Source organism: Taudactylus pleione, unplaced genomic scaffold (genome assembly GCF_031769625.1).
Source record: "Taudactylus pleione unplaced genomic scaffold, aTauple2 ptg000134l, whole genome shotgun sequence".
Lineage (NCBI taxonomy): Eukaryota > Metazoa > Chordata > Amphibia > Anura > Myobatrachidae > Taudactylus > Taudactylus pleione.
Genome location: NW_028284536.1, coordinates 317,986 through 345,558, shown reverse-complemented (window position 1 = coordinate 345,558; position 27,573 = coordinate 317,986). Strand labels below are relative to the sequence as shown.

The window sequence follows — 27,573 nt, the reverse complement described above, 5'->3', positions numbered from 1 at the left end:
GGAGCGTATGTCTATCTCACGTTACTTACTCCAGATGTGTATGCAGATATATATACCCTAAGGACAGAGACGTGCTTCTTCTCCCCCACCAGTGACCACAGTGACCCCAATTCTGTACGACTTGTGAGTGGCGGGTGAGTAACAATGATCCGTGTGATTTTCTGATCTTGACAATATTTAGGCTGAGTGGTGCGAATCAGTCTAATTGAAGCTATTCTGTTCTTTATGAAAATTGTCTGCCAATAAAATGTAAAGTGCATTGATGTGATCTGAACAATATCCTTCTTTACAGACAAATTAAAAGCTCAAACTCCAGGACCAATCCACTGACTCAAACATAGGGGTCTATTTACTAAGCAGTGTTAGGAGACAGAGTGAAACGTGATAAGGTACCAGCCAATCAGCTCCTAACTGTCATTTTTCAAACACAGCCAGTGAGATGACAGTTGGGAGCTGATTGGCTGGTACCTTATCACGTTTCACTCTGTCTCCTAACACTGCTTAGTAAATAGACCCCTTATTCTTCTAGTAGCAGATATGTGTTGTGCTGTAACCTAGTCATGTATCATCCATCTGTTTTCTCTTCACAGATGTGGAATTTATGGTGATGTTTTAACGAATGTTTTGCAAAATGGGAATAGTACTGAGGACAGAATCCAAGTCAGCTCCTCCATATTCCATGGATACAGCGCAATGTATATATTCTGTGACGTGCGTCTGTGTAACAGGAGTGAGGGATGTGTCGGGGTAAGTGAGAGGGTTTATTGTACATCACAGCTCTCATTCCTCACTATAGAAAGCACTGAGGGCTATATTTACTAAAGTGCCGGGTTTATAGAAGTGGAGATGTTGCCCATAGCAACCAGACATATTCTGCTTATCATTTATCTAGCACCTTCTAGAAGATAATAGCTAGAATATGATTGGTTGCTATGGGCAACATCTCCACTTCTATAAACCCGGCACTTTAGTAAATATACCCCATGGTGTCAGTTTATATACAGTTTGAAGTTTAAATGTGACTTGGTGAGTTGAATCTGATGTATACTTAGGGCCTTAGGGCCTGATTCAGAGCCGGACGCAATTAGCGCTCGCTCGTCCCGAAAATAGGGGTGGCTATTCAAATGAACCGTTCGCTCTTTGCGGTCTGTTCACGCCTCTAGGTCTAAACGAGCGAACAAAACTTGCGGTCGTTTTTTGGAAAACTAGGCCCCTAGCCGCTCGCATCCTACGTCATGTCAGCTATTTATTAGATTAATCGAGTACATCGATCAGGGTATGAACTGCTCGCTATTCTTGTGGTTGGTTTTTGCTACCACAATCTTGCGAGCAGTTCTGGCTATAAAATAACTCAGTGACGTGGTCAATGACGCTGCTGTATTAATTATGCACACCCATAACACGCCCGTTTTGACCTTTAAACACGCCTGCGTTCTGATCTCCACTCCCCGTTTTCAAGCACCTTCCCCTGTTACCACCCACATACGCCTCCTCCTGTCACTCAAATTATCAGGCATTCGCTATTTTGCGAGCACATGAATTTCGACCGCACTGACTGGTTCGCGCATGCGTATAACGATCCGTACGCATGCGCAGTTGGGCAAACATCGCTCGGAGCGAACGAGCGGGCGCTTACGAGCGGCTCTGAATCAGGCCCCTAGGGCGATGTTTGTGCTCTGAGCATACGTATGCATTGCAGTGTGCGTGCGCAAACCCGGCCACTGCATTCAGGAATAGATCGCAGTGAGCATGCAGTCCAATGATACAGTGATTAACAGGAAGTGACCATTTTGGGATGGTGATCGGGGATGGTCGGGCGAACGCAGGCGTGCCTGTGTGTATGAACGCCATTACAGAGGCGTAAATAATTAAGATCTTGCGGTTGTATACGCAGCCAGAGCTCTAGATGGCGACTGGAAGTTTAGCAGTTTGTGAGGTAGGGTCAGGTCAAACCACAACTGTCCGAATGGTTCTGATGTTACTCGATGTTACCGATGTTTACGCTGACATGTCATGGGAAGTGGCCGGCTGTATACAGTGATGGGCGTCTTAGTATAGTGCTGCGGTTGCTGTGCGATTACATTCATTAGTATACTTCCGCAGCTAGTGGGTGCGTGTGAACGCAGCCGTGCAATCCGTGCTGAATCATGGGATTGAGCTGTCATTAGTGCCGGGCTGCGAGCCAATCAGCGGCGGCTTAACATTAGTGGCCGCTCATTGGCTGGGACCCACGTGGACTTAGTCAATGAGTGGCTCCTCCTTTGAAGTCGACGTGGGTCCCAGCCAATGAGCGGCCACTACTGTGAAGCCACCGCTGATTGGCAAGCGCCCGACACTAATGATACCACATTCTTCATGAGCTGTCATTAGCATATTGTAAATACATGCTGTAGTGTGTAGTTACACTGTGCCCAGGGGTGGTGGGGATAGCCCAGGCTATCAGTATAGGACAGGGGTGCACTGGAGAGGAGGACCCCTTTATTGGAGGGGTCTCCAACTCCCCAGGGATCCCTGGCCAGGGCTGACTAGTGGTCAGGGCTGATGCTGTGGCTGGGGAGCCTGGTGAATGGGCACCCCTGGCTGTGGCATCAGTCCCCCGCTAGACAGGGTCCGGAGCTGGTTTTAAATATAGGGAGAACCTCACGGAAATTTTTTATCCCTACATTTAAAACCAGGTCTGGCCCTGCTTCCTGGTGCTGGTTCTTAAATTACTGTGGACCTCTACACATTTTGTTCCCTGTAATTTTATGAACCAAGACTGGCTGCCAAGTCCGGGACTAGTTAGTCTTTTGGGGGGGGGGGGACCCTATGTAATTTTTTAACTTTTAACCTATTTTTTTATTATTTACAGGCAGAATCATAAATGGATCACAGTGGTCCGTGTATGTTCCTGCCAAACTCTCAGATTACAGGCAGGGGACATTTTTTTCACCAGTTTTTACAGGAGAGTTTTCCCATCTAATGAGAGTTTAGAAACTCTCTGCTTCGTAAATTCCCAAATCCTATCTTCACCAGTGAAAAGGTTCTCGAGTTTTGCCGATGGTGAATTTAAGAGAATTTGCTAACTCCATAGTATTTTCCTGTAGCAAAGGAGATCTCTCTCCTGAGTTTTACATTTAGTAAATTAGCGAGTGGGAAAAAATTCCCAAAACTCTTCCAGACTCGATTCTTAGTAAATTTACCACTAATGATGATGTAGTAGATGATGTAGTATACTAATGATGATGTGGTAGATGATGTAGTATACTAATGATGATGTAGTAGATGATGTACTGTAGTATACTAATGATGATGTAATAGATGATGTACTGTAGTATACTAATGATGATATAGTAGATGATGTAGTATACTAATGATGATGTAGTAGATTATGTAGTATACTAATGATGATGTAGTAGATGATGCAGTATACTAATGATGATGTAGTAGATGATGCAGTATACTAATGATGATGTAGTAGATTATGTAGTAGATTATGTAGTATACTAATGATGATGTAGTAGATGATGCAGTATACTAATGATGATGTAGTAGATGATGTAGTATACTAATGATGATGTAGTAGATTATGTAGTATACTAATGATGATGTAGTAGATGATGCAGTATACTAATGATGATGTAGTAGATGATGTAGTATACTAATGATGATGTAGTAGATGATGTAGTATACTAATGATGATGTAGTAGATGATGTAGTAGATTATGTAGTATACTAATGATGATGTAGTAGATTATGTAGTATACTAATGATGATGTAGTAGATGATGTAGGATACTAATGATGATATAGTAGATGATGTAGTATACTAATAATGATGTAGTAGATGATGTAGTATACTAATAATGATGTAGTAGATGATGTAGTATACTAATGATGATGTAGTAGATGATGTAGTAGATTATGTAGTATACTAATGATGATGTAGTAGATGATGTAGTATACTAATGATGATGTAGTAGATGATGTAGTATACTAATGATGATGTAGTAGATTATGTAGTATATTAATGATGATGTAGTAGATGATGTAGTATACTAATGATGATGTAGTAGATGATGCAGTATACTAATGATGAAGTGGTAGATGATGTAGTAGATTATGTAGTATACTAATGAAGATGTAGTAGATGATGCAGTATACTAATGATGATGTAGTAGATGATGCAGTATACTAATGATGAAGTGGTAGATGATGTAGTAGATTATGTAGTATACTAATGATGATGTAGTAGATGATGCAGTATACTAATGATGATGTAGTAGATGATGCAGTATACTAATGATGATGTAGTAGATGATGTAGAATACTAATGATGATGTAGTAGATGATGTATTATACTAATGATGATATAGTAGATTATGCAGTATACTAATGATGATGTAGTAGATGATGCAGTATACTAATGATGATGTAGTAGATAATGTAGTATACTAATGATGATGTAGTAGATGATGCAGTATACTAATGATGATGTAGTAGCTGATGTAGTATACTAATGATGATGTAGTAGATTATGTAGTATACTAATGATGATGTAGTAGATGATGTAGTATACTAATGATGATGTAGTAGATGATGTAGTAGATTATGTAGTATACTAATGATGATGTAGTAGATGATGCAGTATACTAATGATGATGTATTAGATGATGTAGTATACTAATGATGATGTAGTAGATGATGTAGTATACTAATGATGATGTAGTAGATGATGTAGTATACTAATGATGATGTAGTAGATGATGCAGTATACTAATGATGATGTAGTAGATAATGTAGTATACTAATGATGATGTGGTAGATGATGTAGTAGATTATGTAGTATACTAATGATGATGTAGTAGATGATGCAGTATACTAATGATGATGTAGTAGATGATGTAGTATACTAATGATGATGTAGTAGATGATGTAGTATACTAATGATCATGTAGTAGATTATGTAGTATACTAATGATGATGTAGTTGATGATGCAGTATACTAATGATGATGTAGTAGATTATGTAGTATACTAATGATGATGTAGTAGATGATGCAGTATACTAATGATGATGTAGTAGATGATGTAGTATACTAATGATGATGTAGTAGATGATGTAGTATACTAATGATGATGTAGTAGATGATGTAGTAGATGATGTAGTAGATGATGCAGTAAACTAATGATGATGTAGTAGATGATGCAGTATACTAATGATGATGTAGTAGATGATGTAGTATACTAATGATGATGTAGAAGATGAAGCAGTATACTAATGATGATGTAGTATACTAATGATGATGTAGTAGATGATGTAGTAGATGATGCAGTAAACTAATGATGATGTAGTAGATGATGTAGTAGATGATGTAGTAGATGATGCAGTAAACTAATGATGATGTAGTAGATGATGCTGTATACTAATGATGATGTAGTAGATGATGTAGTATACTAATGATGATGTAGTAGATGATGTAGTATACTAATGATGATATAGTAGATGATGTAGTATACTAATGATGATGTAGTAGATGATGTAGTATACTAATGATGATGTAGTAGATGATGTAGTAGATGATGCAGTAAACTAATGATGATGTAGTAGATGATGTAGTAGATGATGTAGATGATGCAGTAAACTAATGATGATATAGTAGATGATGTAGTAGATGATGTAGTAGATGATGCAGTAAACTAATGATGATGTAGTAGATGATGTAGTAGATGATGTAGTAGATGATGCAGTAAACTAATGATGATGTAGTAGATGATGTAGTAGATGATGTAGTAGATGATGTAGTAAACTAATGATGATGTAGTAGATGATGTAGTAGATGATGCAGTAAACTAATGATGATGTAGTAGATGATGCAGTAAACTAATGATGATATAGTAGATGATGTAGTAGATGATGTAGTAGATGATGCAGTAAACTAATGAAGATGTAGTAGATGATGTAGTAGATGATGCAGTAAACTAATGATGATGTAGTAGATGATGTAGTAGATGATGTATTATACTAAAGATGATGTAGTAGATGATGCAATATACTAATGATGATGTAGTAGATGATGTAGTATACTAATGATGATGTAGTAGATGATGTAGTACACTAATAATGATGTAGTAGATGATGTAGTAGATGATGTAATATACTAATGATGATGCAGTATACTAATGATGATGTAGATGATGTATTATACTAATGATGATGTAGTAGATGATGCAATATACTAATGATGATGTAGTAGATGATGCAGTATGCTAATGATGATGTAATAGATGATGTAGTATACTAATGATTATGTAGTAGATGATGTAGTATACTAATGTTGATGTAGTAGATGATGTAGTATACTAATGATGATGTAGTAGATGATGTTGTATACTAATGATTATGTAGTATAGTGATGATGATGTAGCAGATGATGTAGTATACTCTCTCATCCTGCCTACTGCATATATTCTATGCATAGACCTTCATACAATCCTGTGTTGTTTATGGTATATATCTGGCCTAGTTTTTGCTCCAACTCAGAGCAAGTTATCTCCTTTGATCAGCAGACCAATTGAGTCAGATGTAGTCTGTCTTAATTAAGGATACCACTCCTTTATATTCAGTATAGGGGCAGCTGGGTTAAAAGCACCAAGTGTTAAAGGCACAAAGTGTGATAACATAACAGTTAATTAAACAGTTGAACAAACATTGACCAACATATAAAGTCATTTCAGATTTAGATACATTTTAAGGAAATCAGTTTTTTAAAGTAACTTACCCAATACTCACCATGTACTACACATTTCTTTTCATCAAAACTATTCTTTATATTTTATCTAAGGAAATAACATCCTTAACTCTCCCTCTATCTCACCTCTCTGTGCTCTTTGCAGCTGTTTTGATTCACTCACCTCTAAAACTACTGAGCTTTCTTTTCATCATACATTGACTATTACAACCTCATTGTGTCACTATAAAAAAATTACGCACCTCCTACAACTATATCTACTTCTCCATCCTCCTGCTTTTATTATCTGGTGACATATCACCAAATCCAGGCCCCACACACATACAGCAGATTTAACTATGGAATAAATACCCTGCAAATCTCACATGTCCCCCATCACACTCCAAATCAATAAATATGCCTTATAAAATCCACACTCTATCACTACTTATCATTATTTTACATCTAAACATCTGTTTACAACTATGATTTCACCAATTTTACATTTACCTCAGACTGCTGGTTCACACCTTAACCATACAGTAACAACCATAGCTTTCCCCAGACACCTACAGTAACAGCCATGGCTTTCCATAGACACCTACAGTAACAACCATGGCTTTCCCCAGACACCTACAATAACAACCATGGCTTTCCCCAGACACCTACAGTAACAACCATGGCTTTCCCCAGACAACTACAGTAACAACTATGGCTTTCCACAGACACCTACAGTAACAGCCATGGCTTTCCCCAGACACCTACAGTAACAAACATGGCTTTCCCCAGACACCTACAGTAACAACCATGGCTTTCCCCAGACACCTACAGTAACAGCCATGGCTTTCCACAGACACCTACAGTAACAACCATGGCTTTCCACAGACACCTACAGTAACAACCATGGCTTTCCACAGACACTTACAGTAACAACCATGGCTTTCCACAGAAATCTACAGTAACAACCATGGCTTTCCCCAGACACCTACAGTAACAAGCATGGCTTTCCCCAGACACCTACAGTAACAACTATGGCTTTGCACAGACACCTACAGTAACAGCCATGGCTTTCCCCAGACACCTACAGTAACAACCATGGCTTTCCACAGACACCTACAGTAACAGCCATGGCTTTTCACAGACACCTACAGTAACTGCCATGGCTTTCCCCAGACATCTACAGTAACAACCGAGGCATTTCACATACACCTACAAAATCTGTCACATAAATTGGAATGTCAGAGGTGTGAGTCTTACTCCATCTTACCTGCTCACATAATGTAAAACAGGAATCCACCCATCTGTCACCGTAACCCTCTGTTCCATGCTCAGTGTCTACCCCATCTGTGTCACCCCTGTCTGTCTGCCATTCCCCTTTATAATGTAAGCTCTCACAAGCAGGGACCTCTTCCGTCATGTGCTTTTCCTTCCTTTACTTATATTGTTATCTACTCTATACTCCTCATAACAGCACCTAACCCGTGACTACTGTTGCAGCAATGTCTATATACCATGTACTTGTCCTGCAATGTCTTATACTGTATGTCAGTGTTTTCTTGTTCTGTTCAACTGTTTTTATTTACTGTTTCTGTACTTTGTTTTTTTACTTGTTAGGCGCTGCGGAACCCTTGTGTCGCCATATAAATAAAGGATAATAATAATAATAATAATAATAATAATAATAATAATAATAATAATAATAATAATAATAATAATAATTATAATATACTAATGATTATGTAGTATACTAATGATGATGTAGTAGATGATGTAGTATACTAATGATGATGTAATAGATGATGTAGTATACTAATGATTATGTAGTAGATGATGTAGTATACTAATGATGATGTAGTAGATGATGTAGTATGATAATAATGATGTAGTAGATGATGTAGTATACTAATGATGATGTAGTAGATGATGTAGTATACTTCTGATGATGTAGTAGATGATGTAGTAGATTATGTAGTATACTTATGATGATGTAGTAGATTATGTAGTATACTTATGATGATGTAGTAGATGATGTAGTATACTTCTGATGATGTAGTAGATGATGTAGTATACTAATAATGATGTAGTAGATGATGTAGTATACTAATAATGATGTAGTAGATTATGTAGTATACTTCTGATGATGTAGTAGATGATGTAGTATACTAATAATGATGTAGTAGATGATGTAGTATACTAATGATGATGTAGTAGATGATGTAGTAGATGATGCAGTAAACTAATGATGATGTAGTAGATGATGCAGTATACTAATGATGATGTAGTAGATGATGTAGTATACTAATGATGATGTAGTAGATGAAGCAGTATACTAATGATGATGTAGTATACTAATGATGATGTAGTAGATGATGTAGTAGATGATGCAGTAAACTAATGATGATGTAGTAGATGATGTAGTAGATGATGCAGTAAACTAATGATGATGTAGTAGATGATGCTGTATACTAATGATGATGTAGTAGATGATGTAGTATACTAATGATGATGTAGTAGATGATGTAGTATACTAATGATGATATAGTAGATGATGTAGTATACTAATGATGATGTAGTAGATGATGTAGTATACTAATGATGATGTAGTAGATGATGTAGTAGATGATGCAGTAAACTAATGATGATGTAGTAGATGATGTAGTAGATGATGTAGATGATGCAGTAAACTAATGATGATATAGTAGATGATGTAGTAGATGATGTAGTAGATGATGCAGTAAACTAATGATGATGTAGTAGATGATGTAGTAGATGATGTAGTAGATGATGCAGTAAACTAATGATGATGTAGTAGATGATGTAGTAGATGATGTAGTAGATGATGTAGTAAACTAATGATGATGTAGTAGATGATGCAGTAAACTAATGATGATATAGTAGATGATGTAGTAGATGATGTAGTAGATGATGCAGTAAACTAATGAAGATGTAGTAGATGATGTAGTAGATGATGTAGTAAACTAATGATGATGTAGTAGATGATGCAGTAAACTAATGATGATATAGTAGATGATGTAGTAGATGATGTAGTAGATGATGCAGTAAACTAATGAAGATGTAGTAGATGATGTAGTAGATGATGCAGTAAACTAATGATGATGTAGTAGATGATGTAGTAGATGATGTATTATACTAAATATGATGTAGTAGATGATGCAATATACTAATGATGATGTAGTAGATGATGTAGTATACTAATGATGATGTAGTAGATGATGTAGTACACTAATAATGATGTAGTAGATGATGTAGTAGATGATGTAATATACTAATGATGATGCAGTATACTAATGATGATGTAGATGATGTATTATACTAATGATGATGTAGTAGATGATGCAATATACTAATGATGATGTAGTAGATGATGCAGTATGCTAATGATGATGTAATAGATGATGTAGTATACTAATGATTATGTAGTAGATGATGTAGTATACTAATGTTGATGTAGTAGATGATGTAGTATACTAATGATTATGTAGTAGATGATGTAGTATACTAATGATTATGTAGTATAGTGATGATGATGTAGCAGATGATGTAGTATACTAATGATTATGTAGTATAGTGATGATGATGTAGCAGATGATGTAGTATACTCTCTCATCCTGCCTACTGCATATATTCTATGCATAGACCTTCATACAATCCTGTGTTGTTTATGGTATATATCTGGCCTAGTTTTTGCTCCAACTCAGAGCAAGTTATCTCCTTTGATCAGCAGACCAATTGAGTCAGATGTAGTCTGTCTTAATTAAGGATACCACTCCTTTATATTCAGTATAGGGGCAGCTGGGTTAAAAGCACCAAGTGTTAAAGGCACAAAGTGTGATAACATAACAGTTAATTAAACAGTTGAACAAACATTGACCAACATATAAGGTCATTTCAGATTTAGATACATTTTAAGGAAATCAGTTTTTTAAAGTAACTTACCCAATACTCACCATGTACTACACATTTCTTTTCATCAAAACTATTCTTTATATTTTATCTAAGGAAATAACATCCTTAACTCTCCCTCTATCTCACCTCTCTGTGCTCATTGCAGCCGTTTTGATTCACTCACCTCTAAAACTACTGAGCTTTCTTTTCATCATACATTGACTATTACAACCTCATTGTGTCACTATAAAAAACTTTTACGCACCTCCTACAACTATATCTACTTCTCCATCCTCCTGCTTTTATTATCTGGTGACATATCACCAAATCCAGGCCCCACACACATACAGCAGATTTAACTATGGAATAAATACCCTGCAAATCTCACATGTCCCCCATCACACTCCAAATCAATAAATATGCCTTATGAAATCCACACTCTATCACTACTTATCATCATTTTACATCTAAACATCTGTTTACAACTATGATTTCACCAATTTTACATTTACCTCAGACTGCTGGTTCACACCTTAACCATACAGTAACAACCATAGCTTTCCCCAGACACCTACAGTAACAGCCATGGCTTTCCATAGACACCTACAGTAACAACCATGGCTTTCCCCAGACACCTACAATAACAACCATGGCTTTCCCCAGACACCTACAGTAACAACCATGGCTTTCCCCAGACAACTACAGTAACAACTATGGCTTTCCACAGACACCTACAGTAACAGCCATGGCTTTCCCCAGACACCTACAGTAACAAACATGGCTTTCCCCAGACACCTACAGTAACAACCATGGCTTTCCCCAGACACCTACAGTAACAGCCATGGCTTTCCACAGACACCTACAGTAACAACCATGGCTTTCCACAGACACCTACAGTAACAACCATGGCTTTCCACAGACACTTACAGTAACAACCATGGCTTTCCACAGAAATCTACAGTAACAACCATGGCTTTCCCCAGACACCTACAGTAACAAGCATGGCTTTCCCCAGACACCTACAGTAACAACTATGGCTTTGCACAGACACCTACAGTAACAGCCATGGCTTTCCCCAGACACCTACAGTAACAACCATGGCTTTCCACAGACACCTACAGTAACAGCCATGGCTTTTCACAGACACCTACAGTAACTGCCATGGCTTTCCCCAGACATCTACAGTAACAACCGAGGCATTTCACATACACCTACAAAATCTGTCACATAAATTGGAATGTCAGAGGTGTGAGTCTTACTCCATCTTACCTGCTCACATAATGTAAAACAGGAATCCACCCATCTGTCACCGTAACCCTCTGTTCCATGCTCAGTGTCTACCCCATCTGTGTCACCCCTGTCTGTCTGCCATTCCCCTTTATAATGTAAGCTCTCACAAGCAGGGACCTCTTCCGTCATGTGCTTTTCCTTCCTTTACTTATATTGTTATCTACTCTATACTCCTCATAACAGCACCTAACCCGTGACTACTGTTGCAGCAATGTCTATATACCATGTACTTGTCCTGCAATGTCTTATACTGTATGTCAGTGTTTTCTTGTTCTGTTCAACTGTTTTTATTTACTGTTTCTGTACTTTGTTTTTTTACTTGTTAGGCGCTGCGGAACCCTTGTGTCGCCATATAAATAAAGGATAATAATAATAATAATAATAATAATAATAATAATAATAATAATTATAATATACTAATGATTATGTAGTATACTAATGATGATGTAGTAGATGATGTAGTATACTAATGATGATGTAATAGATGATGTAGTATACTAATGATTATGTAGTAGATGATGTAGTATACTAATGATGATGTAGTAGATGATGTAGTATACTAATGATGATGTAGTAGATGATGTAGTATGATAATAATGATGTAGTAGATGATGTAGTATACTAATGATGATGTAGTAGATGATGTAGTATACTTCTGATGATGTAGTAGATGATGTAGTAGATTATGTAGTATACTTATGATGATGTAGTAGATTATGTAGTATACTTATGATGATGTAGTAGATGATGTAGTATACTTCTGATGATGTAGTAGATGATGTAGTATACTAATAATGATGTAGTAGATGATGTAGTATACTAATAATGATGTAGTAGATTATGTAGTATACTTCTGATGATGTAGTAGATGATGTAGTATACTAATAATGATGTAGTAGATGATGTAGTATACTAATGATGATGTAGTAGATGATGTAGTAGATGATGTAGTAGATGATGCAGTAAACTAATGATGATGTAGTAGATGATGCAGTATACTAATGATGATGTAGTAGATGATGTAGTATACTAATGATGATGTAGTAGATGAAGCAGTATACTAATGATGATGTAGTATACTAATGATGATGTAGTAGATGATGTAGTAGATGATGCAGTAAACTAATGATGATGTAGTAGATGATGTAGTAGATGATGCAGTAAACTAATGATGATGTAGTAGATGATGCTGTATACTAATGATGATGTAGTAGATGATGTAGTATACTAATGATGATGTAGTAGATGATGTAGTATACTAATGATGATATAGTAGATGATGTAGTATACTAATGATGATGTAGTAGATGATGTAGTATACTAATGATGATGTAGTAGATGATGTAGTAGATGATGCAGTAAACTAATGATGATGTAGTAGATGATGTAGTAGATGATGTAGATGATGCAGTAAATTAATGATGATATAGTAGATGATGTAGTAGATGATGTAGTAGATGATGCAGTAAACTAATGATGATGTAGTAGATGATGTAGTAGATGATGTAGTAGATGATGCAGTAAACTAATGATGATGTAGTAGATGATGTAGTAGATGATGTAGTAGATGATGTAGTAAACTAATGATGATGTAGTAGATGATGCAGTAAACTAATGATGATATAGTAGATGATGTAGTAGATGATGTAGTAGATGATGCAGTAAACTAATGAAGATGTAGTAGATGATGTAGTAGATGATGTAGTAAACTAATGATGATGTAGTAGATGATGCAGTAAACTAATGATGATATAGTAGATGATGTAGTAGATGATGTAGTAGATGATGCAGTAAACTAATGAAGATGTAGTAGATGATGTAGTAGATGATGCAGTAAACTAATGATGATGTAGTAGATGATGTAGTAGATGATGTATTATACTAAATATGATGTAGTAGATGATGCAATATACTAATGATGATGTAGTAGATGATGTAGTATACTAATGATGATGTAGTAGATGATGTAGTACACTAATAATGATGTAGTAGATGATGTAGTAGATGATGTAATATACTAATGATGATGCAGTATACTAATGATGATGTAGATGATGTATTATACTAATGATGATGTAGTAGATGATGCAATATACTAATGATGATGTAGTAGATGATGCAGTATGCTAATGATGATGTAATAGATGATGTAGTATACTAATGATTATGTAGTAGATGATGTAGTATACTAATGTTGATGTAGTAGATGATGTAGTATACTAATGATTATGTAGTAGATGATGTAGTATACTAATATTTATGTAGTATAGTGATGATGATGTAGCGGATGATGTAGTATACTAATGATTATGTAGTATAGTGATGATGATGTAGCAGATGATGTAGTATACTCTCTCATCCTGCCTACTGCATATATTCTATGCATAGACCTTCATACAATCCTGTGTTGTTTATGGTATATATCTGGCCTAGTTTTTGCTCCAACTCAGAGCAAGTTATCTCCTTTGATCAGCAGACCAATTGAGTCAGATGTAGTCTGTCTTAATTAAGGATACCACTCCTTTATATTCAGTATAGGGGCAGCTGGGTTAAAAGCACCAAGTGTTAAAGGCACAAAGTGTGATAACATAACAGTTAATTAAACAGTTGAACAAACATTGACCAACATATAAGGTCATTTCAGATTTAGATACATTTTAAGGAAATCAGTTTTTTAAAGTAACTTACCCAATACTCACCATGTACTACACATTTCTTTTCATCAAAACTATTCTTTATATTTTATCTAAGGAAATAACATCCTTAACTCTCCCTCTATCTCACCTCTCTGTGCTCATTGCAGCCGTTTTGATTCACTCACCTCTAAAACTACTGAGCTTTCTTTTCATCATACATTGACTATTACAACCTCATTGTGTCACTATAAAAAACTTTTACGCACCTCCTACAACTATATCTACTTCTCCATCCTCCTGCTTTTATTATCTGGTGACATATCACCAAATCCAGGCCCCACACACATACAGCAGATTTAACTATGGAATAAATACCCTGCAAATCTCACATGTCCCCCATCACACTCCAAATCAATAAATATGCCTTATGAAATCCACACTCTATCACTACTTATCATTATTTTACATCTAAACATCTGTTTACAACTATGATTTCACCAATTTTACATTTACCTCAGACTGCTGGTTCACACCTTAACCATACAGTAACAACCATAGCTTTCCCCAGACACCTACAGTAACAGCCATGGCTTTCCATAGACACCTACAGTAACAACCATGGCTTTCCCCAGACACCTACAGTAACAACCATGGCTTTCCCCAGACACCTACAGTAACAACCATGGCTTTCCCCAGACAACTACAGTAACAACTATGGCTTTCCACAGACACCTACAGTAACAGCCATGGCTTTCCCCAGACACCTACAGTAACAAACATGGCTTTCCCCAGACACCTACAGTAACAACCATGGCTTTCCCCAGACACCTACAGTAACAGCCATGGCTTTCCACAGACACCTACAGTAACAACCATGGCTTTCCACAGACACCTACAGTAACAACCATGGCTTTCCACAGACACTTACAGTAACAACCATGGCTTTCCACAGAAATCTACAGTAACAACCATGGCTTTCCCCAGACACCTACAGTAACAAGCATGGCTTTCCCCAGACACCTACAGTAACAACTATGGCTTTGCACAGACACCTACAGTAACAGCCATGGCTTTCCCCAGACACCTACAGTAACAACCATGGCTTTCCACAGACACCTACAGTAACAGCCATGGCTTTTCACAGACACCTACAGTAACTGCCATGGCTTTCCCCAGACACCTACAGTAACAACCGAGGCATTTCACATACACCTACAAAATCTGTCACATAAATTGGAATGTCAGAGGTGTGAATCTTACTCCATCTTACCTGCTCACATAATGTAAAACAGGAATCCACCCATCTGTCACCGTAACCCTCTGTTCCATGCTCAGTGTCTACCCCATCTGTGTCACCCCTGTCTGTCTGCCCTTCCCCTTTATAATGTAAGCTCTCACAAGCAGGGACCTCTTCCGTCATGTGCTTTTCCTTCCTTTACTTATATTGTTATCTACTCTATACTCCTCATAACAGCATCTAACCCGTGACTACTGTTGCAGCATTGTCTATATACCATGTACTTGTCCTGCAATGTCTTATACTGTATGTCAGTGTTTTCTTGTTCTGTTCAACTGTTTTTATTTACTGTTTCTGTACTTTGTTTTTTTACTTGTTAGGCGCTGCGGAACCCTTGTGTCGCCATATAAATAAAGGATAATAATAATAATAATAATAATAATAATAATAATAATAATTATAATATACTAATGATTATGTAGTATACTAATGATGATGTAGTAGATGATGTAGTATACTAATGATGATGTAATAGAAGATGTAGTATACTAATGATTATGTAGTAGATGATGTAGTATACTAATGATGATGTAGTAGATGATGTAGTATACTAATGATGATGTAGTAGATGATGTAGTATGATAATAATGATGTAGTAGATGATGTAGTATACTAATGATGATGTAGTAGATGATGTAGTATACTTCTGATGATGTAGTAGATGATGTAGTAGATTATGTAGTATACTTATGATGATGTAGTAGATTATGTAGTATACTTATGATGATGTAGTAGATGATGTAGTATACTTATGATGATGTAGTAGATGATGTAGTATACTAATAATGATGTAGTAGATGATGTAGTATACTAATAATGATGTAGTAGATTATGTAGTATACTTCTGATGATGTAGTAGATGATGTAGTATACTAATAATGATGTAGTAGATGATGTAGTATACTAATGATGATGTAGTAGATGATGTAGTACACTAATAATGAAGTAGTAGATGATGTAGTATACTTCTGATGATGTAGTAGATGATGTAGTATACTAATAATGATGTAGTAGATGATGTAGTATACTAATGATGATGTAGTAGATTTTGTAGTATACTAATGATGATGTAGTAGATGATGTAGTATACTAATGATGATTTAGTAGATGATGTAGTATACTAATGATGATGTAGTAGATGATGTAGTAGACTAATAATGATGTAGTAGATGATGGAGTATACTAATAATGATGTAGTATACTAATGATGATGTAGTAGATGATGTAGTATACTAATGATGATGTAGTAGATGATGTAGTATACTAATGATGATGTAGTAGATGATAGAGTATACTAATAATGATGTAGTATACTAATGATGATGTAGTAGATGATGTAGTATACTAAAAATGATGTTGTATACTAATGATTATGTAGTATACTAATGATGCTGTAGTAGATGATGTAGTAGATGATGTAGTATACTAATGATGATGTAATAGATGATGTAGTATACTAATAATGATGTAGTATACTAATGATGATGTAGTATACTAATGATGATGTAGTAGATGATGTAGTATACTAAAAATGATGTTGTATACTAATGATTATGTAGTATACTAATGAAGCTGTAATAGATGATGTATTATACTAATGATGATGTAATAGATGATGTACTGTAGTATACTAATGATGATATAGTAGATGATGCAGTATACTAATGATGATGTAATAGATGATGTATTATACTAATGATGATGTAATAGATGATGTAGTAGATGATGTAGTATACTAATAATGATGGCTGTTGCCGTGGATGGAAAAATTAGTGGGCAGATCTGCATTACTTCTGGGGCTGCACAGATCCTGGCACTGGCCCTATGGAAATGCACATTAGTGTCCAAATAACATTCAGCCCCTAAGAGAGACACCTGCCTGAAGCAGAGGGAAAATTAGGCTTAGATACAAGATAACTCTGGGCTATGATAAGATCGTGTTAATACATATGATATATATATATATATATATATATATACAGTCACGGTGGTGTGAGAGTGACTTTTGTCACATTATTCATACATTGGGTTTTGTATTTTAGTTCTGAGCTGTCAGTTGTATACTTTAGGTCTAACCCAAGCAGAGCAAATCACATACTGCTCCTGTATAAATTGCTTTAGTGTATTTTGTTGACATTGTCGTACTGACTATGTCAACATTCATCTCTGAATTTTGACAACACTATCCATTGGGTCCAGCGGTGACTTACTTTGTTTAGTAGGTATGGCAGCCTAACCCTCCCCTTAGTGCCTTACCCTGACCCTCCCATCCCATAGCCTAACCCTCCTACTAGTGCCTTACCCTGACCCTCCCATCCCATAGCCTAACCCTCCTACCCTATTATAGAGCAGCAAAACCCTCCCCTTCGTGCCTTACCCTGACCTTCCCATCCTGCAGCTTAACCCTCCCACTAGTGCCATACCCTGACCTTCCCATCCTGCAGCTAAACCCTCCCACTAGTGCCATACCCTGACCTTCCCATCATGCAGCCTAATCTACCCACTAGTGCCATACCCTGACCCTCCCATCCTGCAGTCTAACCTACCCACTAGTGTCTTACCCTGAGCCTCCCACCCCACAGCCTAACACTGCCACTAGTGCTTTACCCTAACGCCCCCATTCAGTAGCCTAACCCTTGCACTAGTGCCTTACAATGACCCTCCCATCTCTTGCAGCCCAACTCTTCCACTAGTGTCTTACCTTGACTCGCCCATCCCTCAGGCTAACTCTGACCCTCCCATTCCACAGCCTAATGCTCCCACTAGTGCCTTACCCTGACCATCCCATTCCATAGCCTAACCCTACACTTAGTGCCTTACCCTGACCCTCCCATTCCATAGCCTAACCCTACACTTAGTGCCATACCCTGACCCTCCCATCATGCAGCCTAACCTACCCACTAGTGCCATACCCTGACCCTCCCACCCCACAGCCTAACACTGCCACTAGTGCTTTTCCCTAATGCCCCCATTCAGTAGCCTAACCCTTGCACTAGTGCCTTATAATGACCCTCCCATCTTTTGCAGCCAAACTCTCCCACTAGTGTCTTACCCTGACTCGCCCATCCCTCAGGCTAACTCTGACCATCCCATTCCATAGCCTAACCCTACACTTAGTGCCTTACCCTGACCCTCCCATCCCACAGCATAACCCTACACTTAGTGCCTTACCCTGACCCTTCCATCCCACAGCATAACCCTCCCACTAGTGCCTTACCCTGACCCTCCCATCCCACAGCATACCCCTACCACTAGAGCCTTACCCTGACCCTCCCATCCCACAGCCTTACCCTCCCACTAGAGCCTTACCCTGACCCTCCCATCCCACAGCATAACCCTACACTTAGTGCCTTACCCTGACCCTCCCATCCCACAGCATAACCCTCCCACTAAAGAATAACCCTGACCATGCAATCCCACAGCCTAACCCTCCCACTAGAACCTTACCCTGACCCTCCCCTTCCACAGTCTAACACTCCCACTAGTGCCTTACGCTGACCATCCCATTCCACAGCCTAACCCTACACTTAGTGCCTTACCCTGACCCTCCCATCCAGCATCCAGATCCAACCACTAGTGCCATACCCTGACCCTCCTATCCCACAGCCTTCCCAGTAGTGCCTTACCCTGACCCTACCATCCCACAGCCTAACCCTCCCACTATTGCCTTACCCTGAGCCCCCATTCAGCAGCCTAACACTCCCCAAGGTGCCCTAACCTGACCTTCTTATCCCACAGCCTAACACTACCACTACTGTTTTACCCTGACCCTCCCGTCCCACAGCATGAACCTCCCACTAGTGTCTAACCCTGACCCTGCCATCCCGCAGCCTAACCCTCCAACTAGTGCCATACCTTGACCCTATCATCCTGGACCTAACCTTCCACTAGTACTTTACCCTGACTCTCCCATTCCACAGCAAAACCCTCCCAATAGTGCATTTCCTTGACCATCCCATTCCACAGCCTAACCCTACACTTAGTGCCTTACCCTGACCCTCCCATCCAGCAGCCTGATCCACCCACTAGTGTCTTACTCTGACCCTCCCATCCCACAGTATAACCCTCCCACTAGTGCCTTACCCTGACCCTTTCATTTCGCAGCCTAACCTCCCACTAGTGCCTTACCCCAATCTCCCCATTCAGCAGTCTAACCCTTCCACTAGTGCCTTACCCTGACCCTCCCATCCAGCAGCCTGATCCACCCACTAGTGTCTTACTCTGACCCTCCCATCAAGCAGCCTGATCCACCCACTAGTGTCTTACTCTGATCCTCCCATCCAGCAGCCTAACACACCCCTTAGTACCTTTACCCTGACCCTAATATCCCACAGCCTATCCCTCTCACAAGTGCCATACCCTGACCTGCTCATCCCTCAGGCTAACCCTGACCCTCCCATTCCACAGTATAACCCTCCCACTAGTGTTTTACCCTGACCCTCTAATCCCACAGTATAACCCTCCCACTAGTGCCTTACCCTGACCCTTTCATTTCGCAGCCTAACCTCCCACTAGTGCCTTACCCCAATCTCCTCATTCAGCAGTCTAACCCTTCCACTAGTGCTTTACCCTTACCCTCCCATCTCTTGCAGCCTAACCCTCTAACTAGTGCCAGTCAGTAAGTAAGTGTAAGACTAATGCATATTTTATCATTATCTATAAACACCTGGATCACGTATAGCTCGTATAGATGTGTATTCTGAAATTTATCATACAATATTTTTGTTTCGTGCATTGAAATTCTGCACACTAACAAATACCTGACCAAGGCTACAATACAGGAACAACAATAAAGAAATGCATTCAGTAGACAGAATAATAGGTATCATCATCCCAGTGATTACTTCTAACATCTTCTTCACTGTACATTTACCATAGAGACACTAATCAGTGATTGCCAGGGTGACAATGTAACACACTCTTTCTGTTCTGTTTTGTTCTCACAGTGTGACAATAGCTGGTCAGGAGGATCAGTTGTTTCTGGGCTAGGACTACACCTGCAATTTCAAGGTAATACTAACACGTAAAGCAGAGTTTATGTGTGTTTAGGGCATCATTGTCTTCTGCAAGAAGTTGGGTCCATTAGAAGTGCTGTGCATTCGCTGAGCCGGACACTCAGGGCGTGACGCAGAGCCACACTCAGGGCGTGACGCAGAGCCACACTCAGGGCGTGACGCAGAGCCACACTCAGGGCAATGCTAAATATACAGATGTTACAGGAGGCATCTTCTATACATAGACACCTCCTACTGGCATCTCTGATCCACTGCTGCATCTAAGGACACAGCATCGGACCAACTCAGTGAATATGGGACATCTGAGTAACACTCAGGTGAAATCACACTGCCAGGGTCACTGGATTTAGTATGCCTAGAAAGCAAGGCCAACATGCCCATTTTCTGGAATACTGCCCATTGCCACCCTGTCATCACCCCCAAACTCCAGCAGCATGTCACTCATGTTGGTGTTTTTGTGGTACTGCAAGATGCATTGCTGGACCTGCGGCACATACGCAGATCAGCAAAAATTGTCAAACTGCAAAAATATCGCTCCAGCGTACAACTATGAATTAGTCCCGCAGAGCAGCAGTATCAGCAGAGCAGCAGTATCATCAGAACAGCAGTATCAGAAGAGCAGCAGTATCAGCAGAACATCAGTATAAGCATAACATCAGTATCAACAGAGCAGCAGAGCAGCAGTATCAGCAGAGCAGCAGTAACAGCAGAACAGCAGTATCAGCAGAACAGCAGTATCAGCAGAACAGCAGTATAAGCATAACATCAGTATCAACAGAGCAGCAGTATCAGCAGAGCAGCAGTATCAGAAGAGCAGCAGTATCAGCAGAGCAGCAGTATCAGCATAACATCAGTATCAACAGAGCAGCAGAGCAGCAGTATCAGCAGAGCAGCAGTAACAGCAGAACAGCAGTATCAGCAGAACATCAGTATAAGCATAACATCAGTATCAACAGAGCAGCAGTATCAGCAGAGCAGCAGTATCAGCAGAGCAGCAGAGCAGCAGTATCAGCAGAGCAGCAATATCAGCAGAGCAGCAGTATCAGCAGAGCAGCAGTATCAGCAGAGCAGTAATATCAGCAGAGCAGCAGTATCAGCAGAGCAGCAATATCAGCAGAGCAGCAGTATCAGCAGAGCAGCAGTAACAGCAGAACAGCAGTATCAGCATTATCTCTGTGGACTGATTCAGCATGGCCTGCAGCCCAATCTCCAGTTACTAATAAATTAGTGCAACTGGGAGGCAATGAGGTGGCTGCACATAGCATGGGCATTGTTGGGTCATGGGTGTGTAGATAGAATAGTAGGCTGATCAGTAATGAGCCTCTGGAGAGTGCCAGGGAGATATGTATCACCAGGGACAGCGCTGGTTACAATACGCACTAGTGATGATGAAGGTAACCTTCACAAGCAGACTGTAGGGGCAGAGCAGCCTCACATATCCATCCAACATCATAACTGCCAACATTGTTCTGTCTACATTATGACTACATCCCATCTGAGTGTGTAACAACACCATAAAGGGTGGAATATGACAGATTGTAAATACAATGTCCTGTGTGGCGTCAATGTCCTGTGTTGGGTTCTTTGTGGGCACTTATCCCATTGGACGTGGCATTGTTACTGCCATAGCTTGTGCGGCTTCCTCCAAACTTTTTCATTTAGAAGACCCACCTTAGAGATACAGAGAAATGTTGGTATGGCCACCATTGCAGCATCACCAACCAGGGGCCAGCAGTTATTGTTCCTTACCTACATTTACATATGTAGCTGAGATACTTACACTTAGTATTTAAGGGGAAGAGGCTTGTGTCTCCCTTTTCTCACCACTATACAGGGCACCCATCTGTGCCATCCTCTGAGGGGCACTTCTGTAGTGCTGATAAAGCACTCAATGTATGGACTATGCACATGAACTAATGAACATTGGACCCGATTCAGTCCCGCTCGCCAGGATGCGTTCGCATGCAGCCAGCCGATGTTTGCAATCTGCACATGCGTACGCATCGCAGTGCCCATGCGCAAACCAGTGCGAGTGATCTGGAAGCGTTCGCTCGCTGCGAATAGACAGCCCGGTAGAATGAGTGACAGGAGAAGCCATTTGTGGGTGGTGACAGGGGCTGGCCACTAGAAACGGGGGAATAGAAGTGCGAACACAGGCGTGCATAATTAAGAGGCAGTGTCATAGTACACGTCACTTGGCTGAATTTTACACTGACGCGCTTGCAGTGCTTGCGGTAGGGTATAATCAACCACAAGCGCTGCGCTCGCTTCTGATGGTACTCGATGTTATCGATCGTTGCATACACTTCCTGGAGAAGACGCGCGCAAGTGGGCATTTTAAGACAGGCTGGTGGGCATCTGCATACATAGCGGGCTTGCTAATGCCTTACCAAGCGATCGCCTGCCTTGCCGAATTTGCATACTCATCTAGCGGGCGGGTCTAAATCGGGCCCATAGTGCACACAGCGCCATGTTACAGAATATATTATTGTGTGCTCTCTTTTCCATAATGCATGTATCTATATTACGGAGGGCGTAGTTGTGACTATTATAATCCCTTGCTATTGCTGGATAGTAGGATACTAATCAGAGAGATGACATCGGGTTTGTATTATGTAGAGGGGCTTCATATACAATTGTTTGTTATTCCATGTTAATCTGCATTAATGCAGTGTCATAAACATGATAAAAACCATCAAGGTGTTCATGGTAACATTCCCTCTGGGAGGAGAAGAATGGTGATTACTAATGGTCTCTATCTAACACAGAACAGAAGGTTCCTCACGATGGGCTGATTCAGAGCTGGACCCAATTACAGCGTCTCTATGCTGATGTCACAAACCAATAGTCTCCTTACTGGGATGCCCAGGGACTGCCGCTGTGCAAATTAAGATGCAGCATTGGTAACACCATTGAATATTTCACCTATCCTATGGCAGGTGCAATTTATCTTTCGGAACGTGGCCACTGGTGTCCATGCAACCGAGTCTTTAGACTTAATGGCAACTCATTGTTCTCTTCAGGGACTGTCAGTCATAATGCAATGTCAAGAGGTTTAAAGTTAGGTTTGTCAATTTGCCGAAAATTTTCCTTGTTCCTTGGCTGCAATGTAGAGATATCATGTGTTCTCCTCCTGCCCCAGAAGGTATCTGTAAGGATTTTTACTTGGTTGAATATGTGTTTGGTGTTGTACACTCCACAGGACATTGACACCACACAGGACATTGTATTTACAATCTGTCATATTCCACCCTTTATGGTGTTGTTACACACTCACCTGTTGAGTAAGAAGCATGGCAGGAGTAAGCAGAGGTGGATCTTCTGGGTCATTACAAACCAAAGTCAAGGATGTGGTACTGACCAATGTGTATTGTGGTGGGAATGTAGACACTGATCTGTGGTTACTAGCGCTAATTTGTCACTTTCAGGAATTTCCAATCTGCTTAGTATAAGAACTCAGGCCCTGTGAGCCATGAGGTGTATTTATGGAGACTGGCTGTGACCGCTCTTGTATTGTGGGCTGCAGGGTTGTGAATAGTGGATACAAAGTGCCACTATTTTGGATTGGTGATCTCCTGATCTGTAACACCCAATTGTTGACATAAAGTTGGTATTATCTGGTCTTGATGAATATGTAGCCTAATGCTACTTTACTGTCCGCTAAATCACCAGGTAGTACTAGAGCACAAAGTTCCAGTCTGGGTACCGTCTGCTCTGGATGTGGTGATAACTTTGCTTTGTTGATAACATCCAATGTGATATTTAGGGGCCTATTCATTAATACCTAACTAGCCTTGGAGGTGATTAGGTATAGTGCTCGCATGGAGTTGTACCTAATTACTGGAGGGATTCATCATTCCTCCTCCCCATAACTATCTATTCCGAAAAGCTGTCATTTTTTTGATGGTACCTTTCCCTGCCAGCTCTAACTTACCGCAGCTGTAATCAGTGCTGCGCATGCGCTGTTATGTTCACCAAAGCGGTGCGTACGCTATACTGATTAAAGCTGACCGGGTCACAGTGCAGGATGGGAGACCAGCTGACCGGAGCCACGGAGGACATCACCGAAGCACCGCTCACCAGAGGTAAGTGAAATTAAGGGGGGGCGCGATCGTGGGGGGGGGTAGCATAAAATACAGTGAAAAGGCTGCGCGGAGGATTCGCAGGGACAGAGCCTTATCGCAAGCTATGTCCCTGCGAGGGGTTTTTTAATAAAATCCTGTGATATTGCCTGAATTCACAATGCGGATTGTAGTAAATAGAGCCCATGACACCTCTCAAATATTTGGGCTATGAAATAGAGTAAGATACTGTAACTCTCATCTCTGAAAATCGCATTTAAGTACCTGCAGCCTGTTGTTGGGTAGGTGATGATTCTGTGCTGTTACTGGTAGAGGAGCAGCCTGTTGTTAGGTAGGTGATGTCTCTGGGCTGTAGCTGGTAGAGGAGCAACCTGTTGTTGGGTAGGTGATATCTCTGGGCTGTAGCTGGTAGAGGAGCAGCCTGTTGTTGGGTAGGTGATGTTTCTGTGCTGTTACTGGTAGAGGAGCAGCGTGTTGATGGGTAGGTGATGTTTCTGTGCTGTTACTGGTAGAGGAGCAGCCTGTTGTTGGGTAGGTGATGTTTCTGGGCTGTTACTGGTAGAGGAGCAGCCTGTTGTTGGGTAGGTGATGTTCCTGGGCTGTAGCTGGTAGAGGAGCAACCTGTTGTTGGGTAGGTGATGTTTCTGTGCTGTAGCTGGTAGAGGTGCAGCCTGTTGTTGGGTAGGTGATGTCTCTGGGCTGTAGCTGGTAGAGGAGCAGCCTGTTGTTAGGTAGGTGATGTCTCTGGGCTGTAAGTGGTAGAGGAGCAGCCTGTTGTTGGGTAGGTGATGTTTCTGTGCTGTACCTGGTAGAGGAGCAGCCTGTTATTAGGTAGGTGATGTTTCTGTGCTGTAGCTGGTAGAGGAGCAGCCTGTTGTTGGGTAGGTGATGTTTCTGGGCTGTTACTGGTAGAGGAGCAGCCTGTTGTTAGGTAGGTGATGTCTCTGGGCTGTAGCTGGTAGAGGAGCAACCTGTTTTTGGGTAGGTGATGTTCCTGGGCTGTAGCTGGTATAGGGGCAGCCTGTTGTTGGGTCGGTGATGTTTCTCTGCTGTTACTGGTAGAGGAGCAGTGTGTTGTTGGGTAGGTGATGTTTCTGTGCTGTTACTGGTAGAGGAGCAGCCTGTTGTTGGGTAGGTGATGTTCCTGGGCTGTAGCTGGTAGAGGAGCAGCCTGTTGTTGGGTAGGTGATGTTTCTGGGCTGTAGCTGGTAGAGGTGCAGCCTGTTGTTGGGTAGGTGATGTTTCTGGGCTGTAAGTGGTAGAGGTGCAGCCCAGCTATTTGCCCTCATCTTTGTTCTCCATTATTTCCAATAGTAGTTTGCACTTGATGGACATTCCCATCCAATGAGCCTTCTTTGTCCTCTGGAAATCCGTGTACACAGACATGGCTGACACCCCCCATCTTATAATTTGCAGTCTCATCGCTGCCCTTAAATGCCATCTCTATGTCATTCATGCTGCAGCATTTGTGTCATTGCGAGCGTCAGCGCAGCCCCAGATCTGCACATGTGCACTGCGGATTCTCAGGCTTGCCTACCCTCCCTATTTGGTCGGGAGCCTCCCGAATATCGGGTGCCGGTCCCGACCCCCCGGAAAGGCAGGCAAGCCTCCCGGCTGCCGCCTGACCCCCCCCCCAACTACTACAAGAAACCCCCGCAGCGGGGGGCCCGATGACGCGATTTGCGCTGAATCGCATCATCGTGGCTCCGCCCCCAGTTTCACAATGCCAATATCGTGGCTCCGCCCCTAAAACGGCATCATCGCCCGGCCACGCCCCCACTGTGCACAGACATTCAGCTCCCTCCCGAAAGGAGGGAACGGAATGTCGGCATGTATGCGGATTCTTCACTTGCACTGATATAAAAACACGACAGATGCGAGTAAGCGTCAACTTTATGTACATCTCTGGGTTAGGACCAATACTAGAAAATGATTTGCAAAACTCTCTCTGCAATTATCCTACAATGTGTTTCCCATGTTACAGGCTGCTTTCCCAGGAGAGAGGGAGGTAAGGTCTCACATACATAGCTTACACATTATTGGCACTTTTTTAATTGGTTAATTAAAATAATTACAGTGAATTAAAATGATAAAAATTATAGAGGTTGGTAAACGCGCCAATGTGGCCCCAGATCCTTCACTTGATATAGTAATAACCAACAATTAATAATAACATGTGTTTTTCTCTTTCTTACAGCGGCTCAATGTTACAGTAAGTACTTTATACATTCATATTGTTACCTTAGAACAATCACTGTGATAATAATTCACATTACTGTCAGTGATAAAAGATTAAGGGGCCTATTTACTAAGCAGTGTTAGGAGACAAAGTGAAATGAGATAAGGTACCAGCCAATCAGCTCCTAACTGTCATGTCACAGGCTGTGTTTGAAAAATGACAGTTAGGAGCTGATTGGCTGGTACCTTATCTCCTTTCACTCTTTCTACTAACACTGCTTAGTAAATAGACCCCTAATTCACTAGTGAGTTATATGGTAATGCAGTGCTGTGATTGGTGCCTATAGATCAGGTGATTAGGATAGATGCACAGTGCTGTGATTGGTGGCTATATATCAGGTGATTAGGATAGATGCACAGTGCTGTGATTGGTGCCTATAGATCAGGTGATTAGGATAAAT

The 27,573-nt window shown here is 40.3% G+C and overlaps 1 long non-coding RNA gene across 1 annotated transcript; it reads left to right on the top strand.

Annotated features, from left to right (window-relative positions):
- Window positions 1-598: 598 nt before the first annotated feature.
- On the top strand, window positions 599-27,148 carry LOC148523013 (uncharacterized). Its single transcript, XR_015878470.1, has 3 exons — window positions 599-747; window positions 20,784-20,847; window positions 27,132-27,148. It is a non-coding gene; the product is annotated as an uncharacterized LOC148523013 (long non-coding RNA).
- The last annotated feature ends 425 nt before the right edge of the window (window positions 27,149-27,573 follow it).